The sequence below is a fragment of the Petaurus breviceps genome, unplaced genomic scaffold (assembly GCF_028583685.1).
Source record: "Petaurus breviceps papuanus isolate PSGF00001 unplaced genomic scaffold, PetGlider_PUasm1.0 175, whole genome shotgun sequence".
Classification (NCBI taxonomy): Eukaryota; Metazoa; Chordata; class Mammalia; order Diprotodontia; family Petauridae; genus Petaurus; species Petaurus breviceps.
The window spans coordinates 59,003,637-59,017,626 of record NW_027185764.1 but is presented as its reverse complement, the minus strand read 5'-3'; the positions used below and the strand labels follow the sequence as shown (position 1 = coordinate 59,017,626).

General features: G+C 38.5%; 1 long non-coding RNA gene across 1 annotated transcript in view; it reads right to left on the bottom strand.

The window, feature by feature from the left end:
• Window positions 1–754: 754 nt before the first annotated feature.
• The window catches only part of LOC138159152 (uncharacterized), a 14,686-nt gene continuing 1,450 nt past the window's right edge, over window positions 755–13,990 (bottom strand). The window contains exon 2 of the long non-coding RNA XR_011167822.1: window positions 755–2,415. This is a non-coding gene — a long non-coding RNA (uncharacterized lncRNA). The remainder of the gene's footprint in view (window positions 2,416–13,990) is intronic.

Below are 13,990 nucleotides of genomic sequence, written 5' to 3'. Positions count from 1 at the left end.
TAATGCTTTGTCATTGGCCCCTAACTTTCTGTAGTCAGTTCTTGGGCTAGAGGACTGGTTGAAGGTCAGCTCTTCTACAGTAACCTTTCTGTAGTAAAATTGGTTGGAATCATTGCATGATTTTTCTTCAGCAATATTTAATTGGTTTGATCTGGGTCTGATTCAATTGGTCTTCTGGAAGTTCAGAATTATTACTGGAATGAAATGAGATATTTCTAGGTCATTCAATAGTTAGCAAAAGGTTATTAGCTGTATCAGAGCAAGGATATTCAATAAGGATATGCATCAGGGACAAATCTAGTTGCTTCAGATGAGGGTCCTCTAGCTAAGCATCTGAGTGGTGCTGGAGCTCCTTGTGGCTTTTTGTTTTACGAGGACCAGGAAGGGATGTCGATGGCCTGAATCTTTGGTCCCCTGAGCCCATTAAGTCTCCAGGTAAGCTTTAATTCCTGTAAAAAAACATTAGCCCAACTTGCAGAAGGGCAACTACAGGGTCGGATATTGCTCCTACAATACTCTACCCCTTTGGTGGTAAGATCCTTAAGGCCTTTTAGAGGACCTTTCACCCCTTATATGACTAGGAGTGTTACTGGTCAACCCTCACCTTGGTATGCAAGAAGCCTGACACAGACATCACAGAAAGGAGAAAGAAAAAAAAAAACAGAAAGTGTGTAGCAGCAAGCACCCCAGCGTCCCCAGGGTGGCGTTCACACAGGTTCTTAGGTCGGCTTTGTTAAAGGAAAGCAACTCAAAATGGGTTAACAAGCTTACTTTAATCAGTCAAACATATGTATCGTTTACCTAGTTCAGGGGGAAAAGGTCAGCACTCCGAACTTCAGAATATACAGACAGAATCATCAAGACAGAAACAGATCAAGTAGACAGCTTTCCAAACTGTCCAACCATTACATCTATACCAAATCAACATCTGGGTTTTTCAAACCCAGGGGGCTCTGGACAACGGCTTCCCAGAATCCAGATCAAATCACAGAACACTTCTCAAAGTGAGCCCCAAAACAAAGCTACAAATCAGGGCTTATATAGCCTTCTCCTGGCTCAGAGAATGTAACAACCTTATTGACCCACTGGCCAATCAAGAAGTATCTACTGAAAAACAAGCCTCCCACCCCAGGCTCCCGGTGCACTTTAGCCTAGGGGCAGGGAAGATCTTTAAAATTTGCATTCCCATTACACAGTCAAAACAAAACAAAACAAACATTATAGCTATCCCCTGAAGAAGTGATCAAATACCCAGAATCACAGACTTAACTTTCTCCCCCAGCTCTAGAATTACTTAGTCCAAGATTTAAACAATGTTTTTGTTCATTCATATGTTTATTTATTTGCTTACATGTGTCTCCCCCACTAAACTGTTAACTTCCTAAGGACAAGAACTCTTTCACCTCATTTTATGTCCCCAGTACTTAGCACATAACAGGCACTTATTAAATGTTATTGGTTGATTGATGTGGAGGGGGACATGAGCAGAAATAGCATCTGGAACATCAGGACTACAAGAAGAATGATGCCACTTCCTGCATAATCACTAGATCACCATTTACTTCGTATTCCCTGGTCTATTAGTCAGACCTCCTCCTTGTTGGGGATCCCAAGGAAGGAGGGAATGACAAATCTTTGCTTCATTACAGGCCTAGGAGGGGCTGCCTCCCTTCTTGTTTGGGGACCACTTTCCCTTGGTGTCCAAAAAGCAAGCTGTTTCCCAGCAATCCCACCGATTCCTTAAGGCCTTCCTAGTGAGTTCTATAGTATCTAGGTACTGCATCAGTAACAATGAAGAAGGGCCAATCAATTCTACCTTACAGAAAGCAAATGGCTATCATATGCCTTCTTTTGCCACTTCACACGCCAATGCCCACCCTACTGGGGTCCATGTCCCTACTCACTCTGCTGTCTATTCTGTCAGTGTTAAATTTTATCTGCTGTTCAGAGGTAAGATAACTGCTGCTATCTGTGCCGCCTTTGTCCCTCTCTGCTGGGGAAAAACATTGTTGAAGGTCTGTACTCCCACTGCCCTACTTTACTGAAATAGGAGCACTCTGGATGCTGCTACTACTGGCACTTGACTCTATTCCCCTATCCTGATGCATGACTCTGTCACACTAAGCCCAGGCCCAACTCTACTCCCCTACTCTTAGCCATGTGTTGCAGACCAAAGTGTCACTGCCCTTGGCTGGTCCATCATTGCTGATAAAGCCAAGAACTACTACATAGGATGTTCCAGGCAATTCCAGGTGATTCTGGCCAATCAGAGCAAGGCTTGGGTTCTTCTTCCTGTTAGTAATTATTCTCTCCAATGCAGAAAATTCCTCCTGCTCCTAGTCAGCCCCTATTGAGGAACACAAGAAATCTTCATATCTTGAAATTTCAGGGCTGCTGCCAACTCAAGATCTAGACCTAGAAAAGAGGCACAAAGCAAAGTCAGAAAGACACAAAACCAGAGACTTGTCTAGACATAAACTTTGTTTGCCTTGTCTAAGCAGTATATATTTTTGTCAGAGTGGGTGATGGTGTCTGGGGACCTAAGTTATGCAAGAGCCTCTCAGAGATTGAGAGAGAGAAAGACAGAGAGTTCATAGTTTGAGACTGGAAGCCATCTCTTTTAAAAACTTTTTTAACTGATGCTACCCAACCTGTCCTCAGCAAATCAAGTCGGTGTGAAATTGGAACATTTATCCATAACACCATTCCAGAAAGATATATGGGTTTCTAGGGATGAATAAAATATCTTCCTTTTGATACAAAAATTATCCAAAGATTATTGATAAATATTGCTGCCAAGCAAAAACTATCCACAAGAATATATCTGGAAAAAACAGTTTGCTTATATTTAGAACATAGACCCACAATATAAAGAAAATAGTAAGAAAAATAGGGAAACTACACTGTGTCATCAATATTATTCAATATTGTTTTAGACCATTTAAAATAACTTGACAGTATAAAATATCCAAGAGTATACCTGCCAAAACAGACATAGGAACTACATGAACATAAACATAAAATGCTTTTTATACAAATAGTTAGATTTAAATAATTAGAATTAGAAATTAAATAATTTATTGTTCATGGGTAGGTAAAGCCAAGATACTAAAAAATGACAATTTTACCTAATCTATTTATTCAATGCCATTCCAATTAAATTACTAAAGAAAAAAATCTTACTGACTTAGAAAAAAATAATAACAAAGTTCATCTGGAAGAACAAAAGGTCAGGAATGTCAAAGAAACTGGGAAAAGATGTAAAGGAAGGAGAGTCAGTATTATCAGACCTTAAACTATATTATAAGATGAGAGTATTGTTGAAATGTAAAGTGGATAATTTGAATTATTTTAAATTAAAAATTTCTTGTAGAAATAAAGCCAATATAACCAAGAATAAAAGGAAGACAGAAAATTGGGAAGAAACTTTTATAGTCTCCTAGTTAGGATTTGATTGTGCTGGAATTCTGTTGTGATGTAGGAAATAATGAGTTGATTGATTTCAAAAAATATGGAAAGACTTAGACCAATGAAGGAAGATACTATTCATCTCAGAGATAACATGTGGAACTATGCATAGTCCAGTTTAACATTTATGTATATGAGTATATATGTATGTATATGTATAAATATCCATGTTTAATTGTAGCCTTTTGGGGCAGAAGGGAGAGGTGAGTGGGGATGGTGGGAAAATAAAGTACACAGCAGAGAACAAAAGAAAACTTAAAAGGAAGCAAGGTGTTTGTTATATAGTAGTATTTATTGTATAAGTTTTCCTGAAATGGAAATTGATTGTTTTAATATTGAATCCTCTCCTGTGTTCTGCTGTGTACATGGAACTGTTCTTTTTTTCTTTTCTTGTTTTGAATTTAAATTTAAAATTAATACATAATTTACAAAACAAAAAACTAGTGGGCCCTTAGCAGCAAACAATCTTAAGCTACTTTATGTAGGTTATGGTTACATAAGCAGCATGGATGCAATAGAATTTTATAGAGGGCATAAGACAAAGGTTTATGCGTCAAAAAAAATTTATACATTAAAGGACAGAAGCAGAAATGTGAGACGTATAGCAGGCAAAATAACAAAATGGTCAGTAAATGCTGAGGATTTAGCTGGGATGTGCAGACTAACCATTAACACCAGAACCATAGCTAGTTATGTGACATGCTCTTCATGCGTAAATAGAAGTAATAAAAGCTACACCAGAAATTCTTTTAGCACTAACCAGTTAATCACCTGATCTAAATTTTGATGTCTTAGTTAAATTCTGCTGGCTCTAGCTAGTTATGTGCCCTATCAGAAATTCTCTTATCACACTTTGAATCACCTCCTTTAATGCCTCATACTAAAGAATCACAGCCAAGTCCATGTGGCACAATTCCCAATGGCATGCTCATTACAATATTAAGATATGTATATGTGTGTATGTATAGCTATAGCTATATAGATTATATAGGTATCTCTATATATACACATATGTATACAGTATAAATGTATGTATATATGTACACGTATGCATGTATATATCTATATACTTATATGTCTATATCTATATATCTTTCCAGCACAGTGGTTAGACAATCAGTAAAATTCCAGGGATCCACTGCGGTTTCCTTTCACTGGGGTCCTTTATCCAACTTCTCTATTGTCTTTCTAAGTCCAATATAGTTACAGGACTAAGGAATGCTTGCTCACATGGATTGTCATTTCAAAAGACATTCAAAAGTAAGCAATTTTATCTCAACTTATATACATAATTTACAGTAAGGACTAAAGGAAAAAAATCATTAAACTATCAAGATAGTCTGGTGCCAAATTTACATTTTAGGTAACTTGCTAAAAGCTGGGAGGGATTTTCTTTTAGTAGACTTCCTTTCAGGCAATGAAGTAATATTCATTAGCAATTAGGTCAGCTAGGTGGAGCCATGGATATGGTGCCAGGCCTGGAGTGCTGAAGATTCATCTTCCTGAATCAAACCTGGTCTCAGCCCTTAGTCACTGTGTGATCCTGGGTAAGTCACTTCACCCTTTGCCTCAGTTCCTCTTCTATAAAATTAGTTGGAGAAGGACATGGCAAACCATTCCAGGATGTTTGCCAAGAAGTGGACATGACCGAACAACAACAAAAGGTCCTAGGAAGAACACCTTTCATTGTCCTGAAGGGAGAAAAATTTTCTTTAAATTCACCCAAGTGAATTAAAAGGAAGCCCTTAAAGGAAGCCCTTTAAGCTGCTTTCAAGGTAAACTGAATTCTGAGGAAATTCTCTAGTTGAACCTTGCAGACGCTTACATTATCAGACTAGAAGGCCTATGAACAACATAACTGATGAACCTAGAAGACAGTCTACCACAATTATCTTCAACTTACAACCCTTTATCACACAGAGCATATTCACATCAGTATCTCCTTGCTGAATGGGCACATCTTCCATAAGGGAAATGGCTCCAGGTAAGCAAGTAACTATGGCCAAAGGCATATATCTCCAGAAGCACTACCATAGCACCTCTTTTTGTGGTGGAAAAGAATTGAAAATTATAGGGATGCTCATCAGTCTAGGAATGTTGTGGTATATGATTATGATAAAGTACTATTGTGCTAAAAGAAATGATGAGCAGGGTAGATCAGAAAAATCTGGGAAGACCTATATGAAACGAATGCAATGAGGTGGGCAGAACTAGGAGATCATTGTATACAGTAACAGCAAAATTGTAATGATGAAAAACTTAGCTACTCTGATCAATTAAATGATCCAAGAGAATTCCAAAGGACTCCTGATGAAAAATTATATCATTTCCAGAGAGGGAACGATGAACTCTAAATACAAATTGAAGTACAATTTTAGAACTTTATTTTTCTTGGGCTTTTTTTTTTTGGCAACATAGCTAATATGGAAATGTATTTTGCAGGATTTTACACATGTAATTGGCATATTGCTTGTCTTCTCAGTAAGTGGGGGAGTGACAGGAAAGAGGGAAAGAACTTGGAACTCAAAATTTAGGAAAAAAAATGCTAAAAATAAATAAATATGTAAGAACCAATTAACATCTGTGATACAAAAACTATTCTAAGTAATAAAGACACCCATCAAGGATATCATTCCAAGCAGCTATACCAATTGTTCTGGGCTGCATCCAATTTAGGTTGATCCCCTGCTAGTTTAAAACTGACAATAAACTGATTTGAAACCAGTGTCATAATCCAAGAAAGTGTCTGCTACTAAGAAGGGGAGGTAGAGTCAGACTGCTCTGAGTAATGCTCCAAAAGAGACACACCTTTTATAGCTTTCTAGGTGAGTGTTACCCCATCAATAAAGAAAATATCTACTATGTATAGAACGCTCTGTGGGTTTTGTTATCTTATCCCAGAACAGAAAAGAAACAATTTCCAGAACATTTTATTTCACAATTTCTATAGCTGAGAGAGCTAGTAAATTCATTTTGCTTATATAGCTCTTTAGTTCAGTGAAAAGTCATTCTTGCTCTCCTCTCTAAGACTCAATATTGTAATGAAATGAGATCCTTGTAGGTCACTTAGCAGTTGATAAAAGGAGATTTACATAGTAACTGGGGAAGGATGTTCAACAAGGATAAGCAGGGAAGGTCAAATGGAGGTGATTCAGAAGAATAAAGCTCCCTTGCTTCTGAGTTGCCCTTGGTGGTCTTCCACCTTTTTTTTTTTTAAGTTTTCAACATTCACTTTTATACTTTTATATATAGTTTCAAATTTTTCCTCCTTCCCTCCCTTCTCTTCTCCCTCCCCAAGATGGCAAGCAATCTAATATAGGCTATATATTAAACATATTTCCACACTAGCTATGTTGTGAAAAAAGAAATAGAACCAAAGGGGAAAACCATAAGAAAGAAAAAGATAGCAAAAAAACAGCAAGTAGTATGCTTCTATCTGTATTCAGATTCCATGGTTCTTTCTCTGGATGTGGACAGCATTTTCTTTTTCTTTTTTTTCCCAAATGCGTTATTAACTTCTGGTTTACATTATTCATTTCAGCCAGATTGTGAGTTACAAATGTTCTCCCCGTTTTTCCCCTACCCACTGCCTCAAAATGTCAATCCCACAGGATATCCCCCTCCTCCAATTTGCTCTCTCCCATATCTTCTCCCATACCCCCTTTGACTTTTCCAGTAGGGCATGGTGGATCTCTATGCCCCAGTGCCTGTATATCTTATTTCCCAATTACATGTAAAGTAGTAGTAATAATAGTATATATATATATATATATATATGTATATATTTTTTTAAACATTTGATTTTAAACTTTGAATTCCAAATTCATTCCCTTCCTCCCTTGTCACCCACCCTTACTAGGAAGATAAGCAATTCAGTATAGGTTGTACATGTGTAGCTAGGTAAAACATTATCATAGTAGATATATTGTAAAAGACTGACTATATTTCCCTCCCTCCTATCCCACCTCCCACTTGTTCTATTCTCTACTTTGATCCTGTTCCTTTTCAAAAGTGGGTGCTCCCAACTTCCCTCCCCCATAGCCTGCCCTCCCTTCCATCATCCCCCCTATCTTCCCCTTCCCCCCCACTCTCCTGTAGGGCAAGATACCCTATTTAGTGTGTATGTCGTTCCTTCCCTGAGCCAAATTCAATTAGAATAAGGTTGATCCATTCCCTTTTGCCTTCCTGTTCTTCACCTCCATTGTAACCATTTTCCCTTGCCTCTTCTATATGAGATAGTTTACCCCATTCTGTCTCTCCCCATCTCCTCACATTATATTGCTCTCTCACCTCTTAATTTTACCTTTTAAGTATCATTGCTTCCTAATAAATTGGTCCTGTGCCTTCTATCTATGTATACCTGTAAACATATATACACACATTCACATATGTATTCATATGCACATATACCCTCTTATACAGACATATATATATGTATATATATATTCTCTTCAACTATTTTCATACTGAGAAAAGTTTCATCAGTTACAATTATTGTTTTTCCATGTAGGAATGTAAATAGTTCAACTTTGATAAGTTCCTTATGAGTTCTTTTCCCTCTTTACCTCCTCATGCTTCCTTGCTTCTTATATCTGAATATCAAATTTTCTATTCAACTCTGGTTTTTTCATAAAGAATACTTGAAAGTCCTCTATTTCACTGAATGACCATATTTTCCCCTGAAACATGATACTCAGTTTTGCTGGGTAGGTGATTCTTGGTTTTAATCCTAGCTCCTTTGACCTCTAGAATATCATATTCCAAGCCCTTTACTCCCTCAGTATAGAAGCTTCAAGATCCTGTGTTATCCTGATTGTGTTTCCACAATATTCAAGTTGTTTCTTCCTGGCTGCTTGTAATATTCTCTCCTTGATTTGGGAATTTTGGAACCTGTCTATAATATTCCTAGGAGTTTTCTTTTTGGGATCTTTTTCAGGAGGTGATCAGTAGATTCTTTCAACCTCTATATTGCCCTCTGGTTCTAAAACATCAGGGCAGTTTCCCTTGAGAATTTCTCGGAGGATGATTTCTAGGTTCTTACTTTGATCATAGCTTTCAGGTAGTCCAATAATTTTTAAATTATCTCTCCTGGATCTATTTTCCAGGTCAGTGGTTTTTCCAATGAGATATTTCACATTGCCTTCTATTCTTTCATTTGTTTGGATCTATTCAACAGCATCTTGATTTCTCATAAAGTTATCAGCTTCCATTTGCTCCAATCTAATTCTGAAGCAATGATTCTCCTCAGTGAACTTTGGAGATTCTTTTTCCATCTGGCAAATTCGTATTTTTAAGGCGTTCTTCTCCTCATTGCCTTTTTGAGCCTCTTTTGCCATTTGAGTTAGTCTATTTTTTAAGGTGTTATTTTCCTCAGTCAGTCTGTTGACTCTCATTTCATAATTTTCTTGCGTCATTCTCATTTCTCTTCCCAATTTTTCCTCCACTTCTCTAATCTGCTTCTTAAGGTCCTCTATGGCCTGTAGCCAGCTTGTATTTTTCTTTGAAGTTTTTGGTGCAGGAGTTCTGACTTCACTGTCTTCCTCCTGTTCCATGCTTTGATCCTTTTTGTTGCCAAAGAAGGAGTGTAAAGTTGGGTTGCTCTGTTTATTTTGCTTCCTTTGCCTGTTCACATCACCACTCAATCACTTGACCCCTGGGCTTTTTGCCAAAATAGGACTCTGCCACCAGACAGGGGAGCTTCATCCCAAGCACTGGGGTTTTCTCAGCTTCTGAAGGTATTAGTTGGGTGCCCTTGCTGAAGCCTCCACATGCTCTGGCAAGCTGGTTGCACACCCCAGGACCTCCACCCTAGACTGCAATCCAGATCCAAGCAGGTTAAAGCAAGAGTGATTACCCCTCAGACTGGTCGCTTGGTCCCCCTACACTCTGCAGGCCAGGAGCTGAAGCTGCCACTTAGGGGTAGCTGCACAGCAGTGGTGACTCAGTGGCTTCTTGCCCCAGGGGCAAAGGTCAATCACACTCCCAAATACTGGATCCCAAAGTCCACACTACACTGACCTCTCACTTTGTTCTTTGCATGTATGTGTTGATAATTCTGGAAACCACCACAGCTGCTGGTGATCTGGAGTCCCTCCAGCCAGTGGCTGGTCAGGCCCACCCTGGGGCTAAAACCTCTGGCTCATCCCCGGCTGGGGTCAGCTCCCAGAGCACTGTGCTGGTCAATTCCTTCCAGCCTGCCAGGCTGTCCAAAGCAGGAGATTAGCTTCTTTGTGTCATTTTGTGGGTTCTGTAGCTCCAAAGTTTGTTCAGACTCCCCTTTTACATGAATTGGGGGAGGTGGAACCTGGAGCCCCTCGGAATTCCTGTTTCTACTCTGCCGTCTTGACTCTGCCTCTGTGGACAACATTTTCCATCATGAGTCTTTTGGAATTGTCCTTAGATCACTTGTATTGCTGAGAAGAACTAAGTTGATCATTGCACAATGTTGCTATTACTATGTACAATATTCTCCTGGTTCTGCACATTTCACTCAGCATCAGCTCGTGTATGTCTTTCCAGCTTTTTCTGAAGTCCTCCTGCTTATTATTTCTTGTATCACAATAGTATTCCATTACAATCATATATCACAACTTGTTCAGCCATTCCCCAATTAATGGTCATCCCCTCAATTTCCAATTCTTTGCCACCACAAAAAGAGCTGCCATAAATATTTTTGTACATGTGGGTCCTTTTCCATTTTTTTTACAATCTCTTTGGAATACAGACCTAGTAGTGGTATGAGCATTACCTCTTCAGAGCAAAGAGAAGTATAACCTTGAGAGTCTTAAAGGACCCTGACAAAGTGCTTAGAGTCCAGTAGAAAGAGAAAAATCTCAGAGGAACTTTATGAAGACTACAATAAGGAAGAAAAAGACAGCCATACAACTAGGAATGTGCTCATGTGTGCTCCCCAAGTTTGAGTCCACTCTCTCTAGGGACCATGTGTGTTCAAGGGAGAAATATGACCCCAGTTTGGGGGAATGTTTTTGTTAACCATGTCCTTACTATACTACCCTAGTAAATGCCAGTTTCTTAAAGCCAATTAATTTTGGTTGGTTATTTGACAGTCATTAGGGGGAGCACAGTGAATAGTGACTTAGGAACAGCAGTGTTAGAAAATATCCCCAACTCCTTTTCTGGAATCAGACGTACTCCAAAGAACCTCAAGTGCTTAATCCCTTTTTGAGAGTCCCCCATGTTTGGAGTTCATCTGAATGTATGTCTTTCTTTTAAGTTGGGGCTGCTTGTCCTAGTATCAGTGAAGAAGGGGCATGGTGTAGTTCAGGGTTGTCAAATAAAAAGGGAAGGTAATGGAAATTTAACAGATATATAAGGATCCCTGCAGACTATATATTAACTTAGTTTTAAAATGTAATGTTATCTCTGCTTTATTATATTTTTATTTATTTCATTAAGTATTTCCCAATTATATATATATATATATATATATATATATATTTTTTTTTTTTTAGCAATCAGGGTTAAGTAACTTGCTCAAGGTTACACGGCCAGTAATTTCTGGGTGTGGTGCTGAGTATCTGAGCCCAGGATTCGATCTCCAGGTCGTTCTGACACTGGAGCCGGTGCTCTTACTTGCTGAGCCACCTGGCTGCCCCTAAGCAATTAGGGTTAAGTAACTTGCTCAAGGTTACACAGCCAGGTGTTTCTGGGTGGGTGCTAAGTGTCTGAGCCCAGGATTCGATCTCCAGGTAGTTCTGACACTGGAGCCGGTGCTCTTACTTGCTGTGCTACCTGGCCGCCCCTCCCAATTATATTTTAATCTGGTTCTGCCTGCAGTGGGGAGTGTTGCTTCTCTGTGTTAGTGAATAGAATACTGACTTTGAACTGGGAAGACCCAAGTTCAAATCCTCCTTCAGATACTTACTAGCTATTCTCAATTTCCTCATCTATAAAATGAAGGGGTCTGATTTTTTGGTTTCCAACTTCTATTCCACCTCTAATGAATTTGGTATGCTATTTGTGCTTCAAGGACACCTAGAAAGATGGTGTCCCAATTTCCATTTAGGTTGTCAAATGTAAAGGTGAGGGGGGAGAGGAAATGTAAATTTCCTGTGTAAACTGGAGGGGGAAAAACAGGCTGCCCTTTGTACAACAGACACCTATGGGGGCATTTTCACCCAGGACAGCTTCCTTTCTCACCTGAAGATGAAGGAATTATTGAAAGTCATGCTGACCTAGTGACCTCATTGTTCTCAGTACTGCTTGTCACTCAGAATTGAGGTAGGTTCAATTGTCACCCAGTCTATGGCTTTTGCATTACCTGCTATCCAGCATGTAGCAGGTCATTATCTATAATCTCATTTCCTTATGATGCCACAACTGGGGAGGAGCTGAAATGCAGTGGTCCATCTTCTTTTGTTGACATAGACCTCTCCAAATTGTCTTTATCTCATTATGGAAGTTATCAATAAAAACTAACTCCATCTTGGATCCCTTGTTAATCTTAAGTAATCAGGCCCATTAACATGTTGTTTCCTTGAAATATTTTTTAATAAACTTTTAATTCTCTTTTTCTTGAGTTTTGCCTCATTAATCAGGGCAAAAGTCAGAACAAATTTTTTTCCTTTTTAACAGGATAACCTCCAGTTGAATCTCTCTAGTCACCAGACCTAAGGGAGACCCTAGACATGAACTATACCTAAACTTTCAGTGATTTTCCCTAAGACTCCAGGGTGCAAAGACAGAAAGAGGAAGACAGTATAAGAAAAGAGCCTGACCTGTCAGTGAAAAAAATCTCCCAATCACCTCCTGAAAGACTTCCCAAAATGAAAATTCCAAGGAATATTATAGCCAAATTCCAGAACTATCAGGTCAAGAAGAAAATACAAGCAGTCAAAAAGAAAAAAACTTAAATATTATGGAACCACAGTCAGGATTACATAGAATTTAGCAGCTTCTGCATTAAAGGATCAGAGGGCTTGGATATTCCAGAAGGCAAAGGAGTTTGGATTACAACCAAGAATCAACTACCCACCAAATTGAACATCTTTCAGGGGAAAAGATGGACATACAATGAAATAGGGAACCTTCTATCATTCCTGATGAAAAATCCAGAGCTGAACAGGAAATCTGATCTTCAAATATAAGACTCAAGAGAAGCATAAAAAGGTAAACAGGAAAGGAAAAAAAAAACCATATTATTCAACAAGGTTAAACTGTTTACATCGTTATACAGGAAGATGATATGTGTAACTCTTGAGAATTGTATCTTTATTAGGGCACTTAGAAGGAGGATAGACAGAGGATATGGGTATAAGTTGATTTAGCTGTGATGATTAAAAAAATTAAATAAGGGGTTAAAAAAAGGATTATACTGGGAGAAGAGGAAAAGGGAAAACAGAATGGGGTAAATTCTATCACATGAGGAGATGCAAAGTAGAGGGAAAAAAAGGAAGGAAGAGAGAACATTGTTTGAACCTTACTCTGAACAAATTTGGCCCAGAGAGGGAATGACATATACTTTCAGTTAGTTATAGAAATCTATCTTACCCAATAGGGAAGTAGGAGAAGAAAGAGGAAAGAAAAAGGAAGAGGGTGGATAGAAGGAGGGCAAAAGGGAGGGAAGAAGTATAGGGGAAAGGGGAAAAAATGGAGGGGGACTGACAGAAGACAGGGCAGATTGACAGAAAGGGTGGTCAGAAACAAAACACTGGTGAGGAAGGAAAGGGTGAAAGGAGAAAGAAAAGTATAAATGGGGAAAATAGGATGGAAAGAAAGACACATATAGTAATCATAACTGTCAATGTGAATGGGATGAACTATCCCATAAAACAGAGATAATCCAATCCTACAGAATAAATGGTTCAAACAACAAATCACAGAAACAATCCATAACTTCTCAGGTGGCTAGGTGGTGCAGTTAATAGAGTACTGGCCCTGGAATCAGGAGGACCTGAGTTCAAATATGGCCTCAGAAACGTAACACAAAAAACTAGTTGGGTGACCTTGGGCAAGTCACTTAACCCCAATTGCCCTGCCTTCCTTCCCAAAAAAAGCAAAATAAAAAAAATCCATAACTTTACCCAAGAGAATGACAATAAGGACATACCAAAACTTATGGGATAGAGCCAAAGCAGTCCTTAGGGGAAATTTTGTATCTCTAAATGCTTACATGAATAAAATAGAGAAAGAGGAGACCAATGAATTGGGCATGTAACACAAAAGTCAGAAAAAGATAAAAATTTAAAATCCTCGATTAAATACCAAACTAGAAATTCTGAAAATCAGGGTGGCTAGGTGGCGCAGTGAGTAAAGAGCTGGCCCTGGAGTCAGGAGGACTTGAGTTTGGTTCTGTCCTCAAGACACTTAACACACACAAAAAAACTAGCCGTGTAACCTTGGGCAAGTTACTTAACCCTAATCGCCCTCCAAAAGGCAAAAAAAAAAAAATCTGAAAATTGAAGGAGAGATTAAATATATATATATATATATATATATATATATATATATATATATATATACATATATATATATATATTTTTTTTTTTAAGAAAAGTGGAAG